Source organism: Pieris rapae, chromosome Z (genome assembly GCF_905147795.1).
Source record: "Pieris rapae chromosome Z, ilPieRapa1.1, whole genome shotgun sequence".
In the NCBI taxonomy this organism is placed as follows: domain Eukaryota; kingdom Metazoa; phylum Arthropoda; class Insecta; order Lepidoptera; family Pieridae; genus Pieris; species Pieris rapae.
The window spans coordinates 6,994,073-7,003,419 of NC_059534.1; positions in this window are offsets into that span (position 1 = coordinate 6,994,073).

The window sequence follows — 9,347 nt, forward strand, 5'->3', positions numbered from 1 at the left end:
CTTCTATTTAATGTTCCGGGAATTCTGGATTAAATGCTCCCAGTACTGGTGTTAAAGAGGGATTAGACGAAACTGTTATTAGAACATAACTAATTTGAATTCATTTAATAAGAGACAGCAGATAGATCTGTCTTCCTCTAAACACCCTTCTGTTAGAGTCGAACTGAAGCGAACCTTGTACAAGCCTAAACCGGAACTGCCAACGACAAGAGGATATTATTTAAGAATTTCAAAGGAAATCGAAAACGAGCTTCGGAATGCATAGGGTGTGTCCAAGTGCAAAGTGGATCCTGATAGGCCCATAGTATTTATCTAATTAAAAACGCTTTGCATTCGATTTTTAAATTTCGTTTTATCACTTTGAGCTTTACACAACTTTTCCATCTAGAAAGGATTTTGTTTTTTATGTTATGTTGGAATAGACATTAAAATCGGCAGACCATTAGTTTTCAATATCAACATTTTCCGGGATATAGAGAACCAATATAACCAAACGTAACGTGTTTTACTTGTACGGAATCCGAACAATATTTGGGTCAAATAATAGGGACTTTAAACGATTTATGATACCTATGATGAAATGCAAAGGGCTTAAACCTAAATATTTGTACACAAAATAGCCAAGCAAAGCACACGGTTCAATGCAACCACTTCTCCCCATTGACTAACGATTTGGTTTGCCCTGAGGCACAGCGATAGCTTCTAAAACGTTTCCAACGTAAAATTCCAAATTCGGATTCAAGCAATGATTGGTCACATGTACCGTTTTCTGATTATACAAATGTTTTCTATTGGTCGTTAGTAAATTGATATAATTCAAATATTGCCAGCCCCAAGACGCTCGTATTTATAGCAATTTATTTGCTTGGGGAGCGTTATTGAATTTTGTCTCACCTTAATAAATATATATCATACAGGGGCTGAAGTCATCCCCAGCCTACCTTAAGATAAACGTGAGTATATACTTATGTCGCATAGCCACAGCAAATTCGTGCCTCGAACCCTGTTACTGTATTAATGGATTTATCTACGCGTGGTGCACTGACATTGTGAGGGAACCGCTACAGTAAGAGTCAAAATCGCGTGAACGTGGCCAATCTTATTTTGAAACTATACTTTCTGTGACGTGACAACGTCTTATAATTCGATGGAGCCGGCCGCACGCACAAAAAACATGACGCATGCGGCGTTACCTCGCTCTGAGGCGTTTCATTTAAGGCTTTAGCCAAGCGAGAGCGCGGAACGAACGATAAAAAGGCACAATCGGCCGCGTTCGGCAGCGTTCGTTCGTTAAAAAATTTACATAATTGTATTTATGCGTACAAATAAATGTAACTTGATCAAGTTAATAGTGATTTCCATGTAGCTCTTTCTCTATATCCATACAAAATATCTATCAAATTTGGTCAGTAAACAGACTTTTCTGTAAAGTCGGTTTACTGACCAAATTTTTAATAATCAACAAAGACGTCTACGGACTTAACACAGAGAACGGTGTAAAAATCTTAAATAAATGTTGCTAAGAGACCGACGATACGATTGGCTTCAAGGAATCGGTCAAAGACGGGTCGTCTGCAGGTTTCCGCGCGGAAATCACGGTCTGGTGTCTCGTTTCCGTCGAATAGTACGACTTATAAATTAAGTTTCTGCTGGCGAAGATGGCACCTTTACAGGCATTTTAATGGAATTAGCACTTACTTGAAGCTTTGATAGAAGTTTGTTGAATCGACGCAATTGTTTTTTATCTAATTCATTGTTGATTATGAATACTTCTTTAGAATATTCGTGTAAAAGTTCACAATAGTCTCGTTCGAAATATCACTGCTTCATCTATTATTTCTTAATTAGTACTTATTACATTACAGTATAGGCGGGCGGCCTTATTGCATACAAGCGATTTCTTCCAGGCAACCCTCTTAATAACAGTTACATACCTTAAGGGAGAAACTTAAGTTTTAAAGAACATGTACAAGTTTTAAGTTAAATAAAATAAATCAGTGCCGCTACAACCTCTTTCGGTCTTGGCTTCAGATTTCTGAATCTGTTTCATGATCATTTTTAATTCTAATAGGCAAGTACGTGATCAGCCTCCAGTGCCTGACACACGTCTTCGACTTTTTGGGTATAAGAGATGTCGGTTTCCTCACGATGTTTTCCTTCACCGCTCCTCCTCCACAAGTTTTTAGTTACAAGTTGACAAATTTTTCTGACCGATTTTTCAAGCCTTTTAATATAAATTATAACTCTCATAAGGCTAACGCATCTTGGCATGAATGGGCATATCTTAATATCAAGCCTCATATTCTGTTCCCCGTTCCATAAACACGTATTGTATATAGGATACAAAAGTTCTGAAAATGGGTGTAGGTATATATCAAAACATTGTTTGTAGTCTGTGCATTAGTCACCTAGCCTCTTTGCAATCATATTAGCTAAACCACAATATATTCTCTAAACAATAATTGCAAGGGAGAAATAATAAAGTCTGTGCAGTGCGGTCCGTATCCGCTAGCAATAAAAATGTAAAACGCCCCGATAAGCGGCACCGCTAAAGGCTCGAATGTTAAACCATAGGGATGTGCTTAACATCGACGAGTAGGGAAATCATGCTTTCTGAGAAAATTTACATAGTCGTGTAATAACTAAAGTAACCAAAATATGAAAATGATTGGACACCTGGACCGGAAAATTGGCAGACATACCTACTGCTTTCTTTAATTTCTCGCTTGCATAAATTATTGATAGTCAGCATTTCAATAAGTATTGCTACACATTGTGTACAAGTATTGTTCCGAGCAGGGCTATTAAATATATTAAAAAGGTAACAACTTAGTTAAATACATTTAAATTATAGGATAAATATTCATATAACGCCTACAGTTACAAAGTTTTATCTAAATGTGTATACACTGTAGCGACATCTACAATCTGCGACCAAATCACTGCGATAACCTTTCAATTTGAAACGCGCGAACGGTATGGGAATTTGTCACTGAACTCCTCTTAAACGGCTGAACTGATTTGAATTAATTTTTTTGTATGCGTTTCGGTGGCGCACTGGATGATTTAGATTCACAAATCAGCTCGTCAGATTGTAAAGGTGCAGTCTAACTATGTTATATATCTATACAGCACATAAACAGCTGCCATATGTATAAAAATCTTCTGTGCATGTGTTCGTAATTCAACTTTTAAACGACTAATTATTATGTAATTTTTAAAAGGTGTGTTGAGTCGAGAATGATATACGCAATTTGATATTTCTGTTTGTATGTACGTGTGTTTAAGACAACGTCTTTCGGATCTGATAGTGGATATAAAACTTCTCGGCGTTAGATTATCCTCCACACGAGCTTATTAAAGGCACTCTATCGATATAGTTGTTTTACGCTCTGCACTAGGCGGCTCCGCCTCAGTTTTTACGTCCGGATCAAACGGCGGGGTATTTTGTCACACAAAATATAAATGTGGCCGGCTTCCTTCCTTCATTGGCCGAGTTTATCTATGTGATTAATTACGCCTTGTACAACCGCGCTTGCTTTCAGCGGGCTCGTTGCGTTGTGCCGCAATGTCGCTATTATCATTTGTAATTTGTTAACTAGTAATTATCATATATGTGACTTCCTTGAGTAGTGGAAATCTAGCTTACTTATAGTAGAAAACTGACTCAAAGAAAAATAGCTGGCCTCGTGGTTTAAATTTTATCTCTGTTGATATTATCACATTCACAAATAAGTAATCTTGTTTGGTCTATGGGAGTTGATTTAAAATATATATCGAAATCGATAAAACATATTTCGTGAGATCATATAATTCTGAGACTTGGTTTGGCACTCATTGAAATTTGTATACATTTACGTACAATGTACTCGGTATGACAAGTTTCATACAAAAGCAAATCTTTATTAATATATTCTCATGTAATATAAAAGGGTAGCAATCGAAGATCGTGAGAAAGTCATAATAAATACCTCAATTTGAACAACGATCAGCTTTCTCGTGACGCTGAACTGTTTATTAGTAGAGATATACGGGATAGCAGAAAGCCAGCGTCCATATTTATTGAAATTACTTTTGATTGTAGACAGTAATGAGTGGCTGCAAGTCGGTAGCTCCCCTTACCTTAAAATTAAGCCAGGTTTTTGTTTGAAACGGTTAGATTAGATTGATTTTCATACAATACTATAGTGGTACAATGTAATGTACCAAAAAATCGCTTCTGAATTATTTTAGGTTTCAAGAGTATAGCAGTTTTGATTGTGGCTTGTATGACGCTCATGCCCGATATTGTAGGTTCGAATCCCGGCTGCCCCAATAGAATCTGTTTAAATTAAAAATTTGTTTCTACACCGAGTTACAACTTTGTAATTAAAACTACAGACGTAGATCCAAGTCTACGGCGTATGCACAGAAGGCTGAAGCCACTGGCTTATTAAAAAAAATACAAAATCTGAGGCATCAACCTAAAAGGTTATAGCGCCATTATTTAATTTTTACGATATGACGTATATACGGTATTACAATATGTACCTTAACTTTAAATATTCTTATATTAGACAATTTATAATAACTTTAATTGATGGATTGATGGAAATGGATATTCTGAGTTGAGAGTTAGCGCGAACTATGATTCTAAAGGTTAGAGTATGTTTTGTTGTGTAAAAAAAATAGGTAACTATGTTTAGAAATAGGAATTCATGATGGTAAAATCAAAGGATTAATACTCATATTAATTATTAATTAATTTACTACAAATAAATGTAAGTGAGTGAATTCATTTACTAACATTAGTATTAGATAGATATTTTCTACCAATAAATAAGCCGACTATGGGTTATCAAAAGGCCGGCAATGCACTCGCGAGTTTTTCGGTATTAAGAGTGTATAATACTTATAATGTGCCTCCCCATCTAAAAAAAGGATACTAGGTACCTCTTAGAACTGCTCTTTGATAACATTCAGGTAATCTGCGATCGGTAAAAAAATACAAAATACTTCAGATATATATTTTAAACAAAAAAACCTATTGCTCCATCAAAGAATTTAATGCGAATAAAACGCAAAAATAAAAATCTCTTACAGTAGCACTTGAAAAGCCTATAATATTAGCCTTCTTCACATGCAACGTTCGGCATTACTTACAGCGATTTAATGAAATATACATTTTTGTAAAATAATTATCTTGTCACGCGTTTTCACTTGACATGTTATGACATAATATAACATCCGTTTGACCAGTCACAATTGACAACGTATCGGTTTTCATGGGTTTTAATCCAGGGTCTCTTACTGTCTCGCTGTTGACTCGGACTCGAAAATTAGAAGCATGGCTAAAAAAATAAAAAGGTTTATGTTTAATTTTTTTTTAATTGAATGTCCTTTTCCTTGGAGATGTATTGATGAGGAAATTTCACATTCAACATCCCTACAAAACAACTTTTGCGCTTGTACTATGTAAATCAGCCAATTTTACTTTAAATAGTAAATATGAATATGTATACATTTTTGAATAATATACAGATTTAGGTAGTGGTCCATTATGTGGTGGAAAATTATTGTTTTGTAATTATGTATATACATTTAAACAACGGTGCATTACACCTACTAATTAATGGAAGCTTCCGGATGGCATAATTAATATATGATTTAAGGAACAACTCGTAGCTTCTTTATTGCACGGTTAAAAACGCTGAAAGTGTGACCCAAAAACATCGAAACACTGCCCCTTATTGCGGTTGTTTATTATATTTTATAATTTCTAATGATGGACTTCAGATTACCAGCTCAATTTACCACTCAAACTACTACTTTGTTACGAGACTTTTAATAGGTATTACAAATCCAAAAAGTAACGAGTTTATAAAATTCGCTACCAAATGTATCCCGATATTGAAATTATTTAATTATTTACATAAATACTTACATACAATGCCAATACGATAATGTCGAGAAAACTAAAATATACTATGTATTCACTCTGCGAACATATATTAGGCGTCTTTCATAACGGGGTTTTGTGCAACAGACTGGTTTTGGCTCTTGGCATCGCAAACAACCTTGGCCCGAAGGCCATGTTGTCTCCCCCCATAGGTACAAAGAAACCCAGTTGTTGGAGCACACTTGGGTGGTACAAGACTTTCAGTACGTAGTAGGTAATCAAATTTATTAAACCCCACCATCCCTAAGGCAAATCGGGTACATTAAAGGATAGTAGGTAAAGAACTTCTGTATAGGGTCAGTATGCCTACCTTATATTTTTATGGTATTGGCTTATATAAGTATATATTAACTGTTTATGAATACTTATATGTTACAATAACAATACATCATTGAGATGAATACCTAAGATAGAAGATGTTACAAGACAAATACACTTCAGGAAATAGGGAATTGGAGCAAGAGAGTACCAAAAGTGGTGCGCAATGTACAATAAACGCAAGAGAGGAAGACAATCTAAAAGGTGGATACACCATATTAAGGAGACAGCAGCAGCATTTTTATTTTCTTTTCTTTCTACCATATTTGAGTAAAATCTACTAAAATGCCTTTTTTATGAGAATATAGTACTAAAATCACTATTCGTGGTGGTAAAATTGCTTGTTTACGGAATGATGCAGCAAAAATATATAGTTTTTTTTAGAAAAAAAGGCAAACGGGCAGGAGGCTCACATGATGTTAAGTGATACACACATAACCCCATGGCTTTCTCCCTCTCCATGCCACAGGGCTCGCAAGTGCGTTGCCGACCATTTTAATATATTACATAATTTATGCAAATAAAAAAATATTTTGAATTAAAAACTAAAATCTTTTAAATCTAATTGGTACATATATTATGTTAGACCTCTCCCAGCCAGTATTGCAGGATAAGTTTTAAAGAAGAGAACAGTAAAATTTATAAATACTTTATATTTGCACACTGGTATATAATTAACAAGTTTTATGAAAATCTCTAATAGCTCCCGAAACAAAGAATGCCCCGCCGAATTTCAAAACTCACGATGAGCCCTCGCCTCGCTTAGTTGTTTTTTTTCTTAACCAATCAACGCCCGATATTTTCCCGCCACACTACTCGTGAAATAATAATTTATAAAATCACATTAAATATACATCATTGTATCTCTTTTAAGTACTAATAATTTAAGATAGTAATAATACAAATCATCCATTTATTAAAATACCTGAATTATTACAAACTCGTATTTATTGTAAAAACCACCGGATATTGTTGCACAAAGTAAAAAGTATCACAGACCAATCCCTTACTATGATTGGCTAGCGTCTCCGCAGGACAATTGTAAGTCATACAATAGAAGTGTTATTTATATTCTAATTATTAAATGCAATAAATATATATCATATAAATATACATAATAATTATGGTAACGAATTTATTATACAATTTTAGAAACCCTAACACTATTTTATGAATGCCCAAAAATACCATATCAATGAAAAGAAGGTCTAAACATTTCCTATATAAAATTTTATTTTATAAATTTAGTTGAGGGTGGTCCATAATTTTACGACTGCGACCGCCACTTCGTTTCGCTGTTGTTCTGATATAACGCTAGCTTAGATTCATTTGTAATTTCTTAGATTTTGGTTAATTTAACTTATTAAATCCATAATATATTGTGTTTAATGAGTGTTTGTCCATAAATATTTAAGATTATAATTGCAGCAAAGTATTTGTTATCAGTTTAACATCTCCAACCAATTTCATTATCCGGACCGGCCATTGTGTGCGTGCCTTTCATTATTAAATTTAAAGGATATATCGAGGTATGTACGCTATATTATTTATAATATTTATTTTTAAAATTGCGACACCAAACAATTAGTGGTAAACCAAGTACACCGATTCCATCAAGGGCCTAAAGCCCACGAGAAGAAAAGATAAGAAATCCGCCACTCTTTAATCGCCACGTTTCATAAACTAATAGATATAACTTTACAGTTAACCATATAATTTCGCAATAAAAATAGCAACTCTAAACTTGGCGGATAATTGAGAGAAAATTATCCAATCTTAATAAATATTCACAACAAACTCACGTTTGTTCGTAGACATAATTGTATATGCGAAGGGAATGCGGTTTGAGTCCCGAACGTATAATTCTAACTCATAAATTTCAGCCTCAAATAATACTTATTCTCTTGCAATCGTGTTCTGATTGATGTCAAAACACAATATTTCTGACCTGTTCTTTAACATATCCTACAGTGTTTAATACGATGGGAATACGATAATGGGAATTCAATCACACTTGAACATTCATATTTATAAGAAATTAATTAAATTATGTTTTTATTTAAGGTCAATGCAGTGATCCTGGTGGTGACTTCCCGGGAAACTACGAAATTACGATGCAGTTCCTGGCTGACCTTTTTATCTATTAAGGTAAATTAATACTAAGAAAACGCACGAGTTTGGCTGTTCCACAGCCTGACCTCGGGGCCTAACTCGTTTAATTTACTTCACTCTAACACATTATGTTATTTGTTAATGCGTACTTGAGCACTGCCTCTGTGCACTTGTAGCTAAATCGCTCGAAAACCACCGTGAAATCATTTCTTTATCGAATTAAAGAACTTTCACACTGGCTATATTTTAAAGTTACCACAACCACACAATTATAATATTGATAACTGAACGTTTTAACCATGTTTGATATTATATTACGATTACTAATAGACATAATCGGACGTGGCGCCCACTGGTGATTTAGTAAAAATTAGTAATTTGGCCTACGTCACATACGTTCAATTATACAATTAAATATGCATGTACGACGGTAGGTAGTTTCTTGAATCGTTGTTTTTCAGGCAAGCAGGAGATTAGCCCACTGTGCCCTAGTCTGATAGTGGGGCTGCCACTTTAAAGCTTCCAGACAAGCTCGGTTTTATGCGGGTTACCTCCCTAGTGAGTAGATTCTGTTTTAAGGCGCAGAATGCTCGCCTTTTGCCCTGCATCCTTAGCTCAGCTGCAGCTCTAGGTAGTGGGCACGCGGAAGCGTGGCTGCAGCAGGTCCCAGGGTGGACGACTAGGACGTGGATGACTCGGACTGGCCGGGGTTCTGCTTACACTAGTGTTCCACTACATAACACAGCAGATGGTTTTATTTGGCTTTTTATAGGCAATGCTGTGATGCGATGTGAAACGTGGAAGGTCACCAAAGACATCTCGCACCGACTCCAAGTCTTCGTCAACCGCTGTCTTCGCTATATTCTGGGTATCTACTGGCCTGAAAAAATCTCCAACGAGCAACTTTGGGAGCGCTGCCGAGAAACCCCGATCAGTCAGCAGATCAAGAGGCGCAAGTGGAATTGGATAGGCCATACAC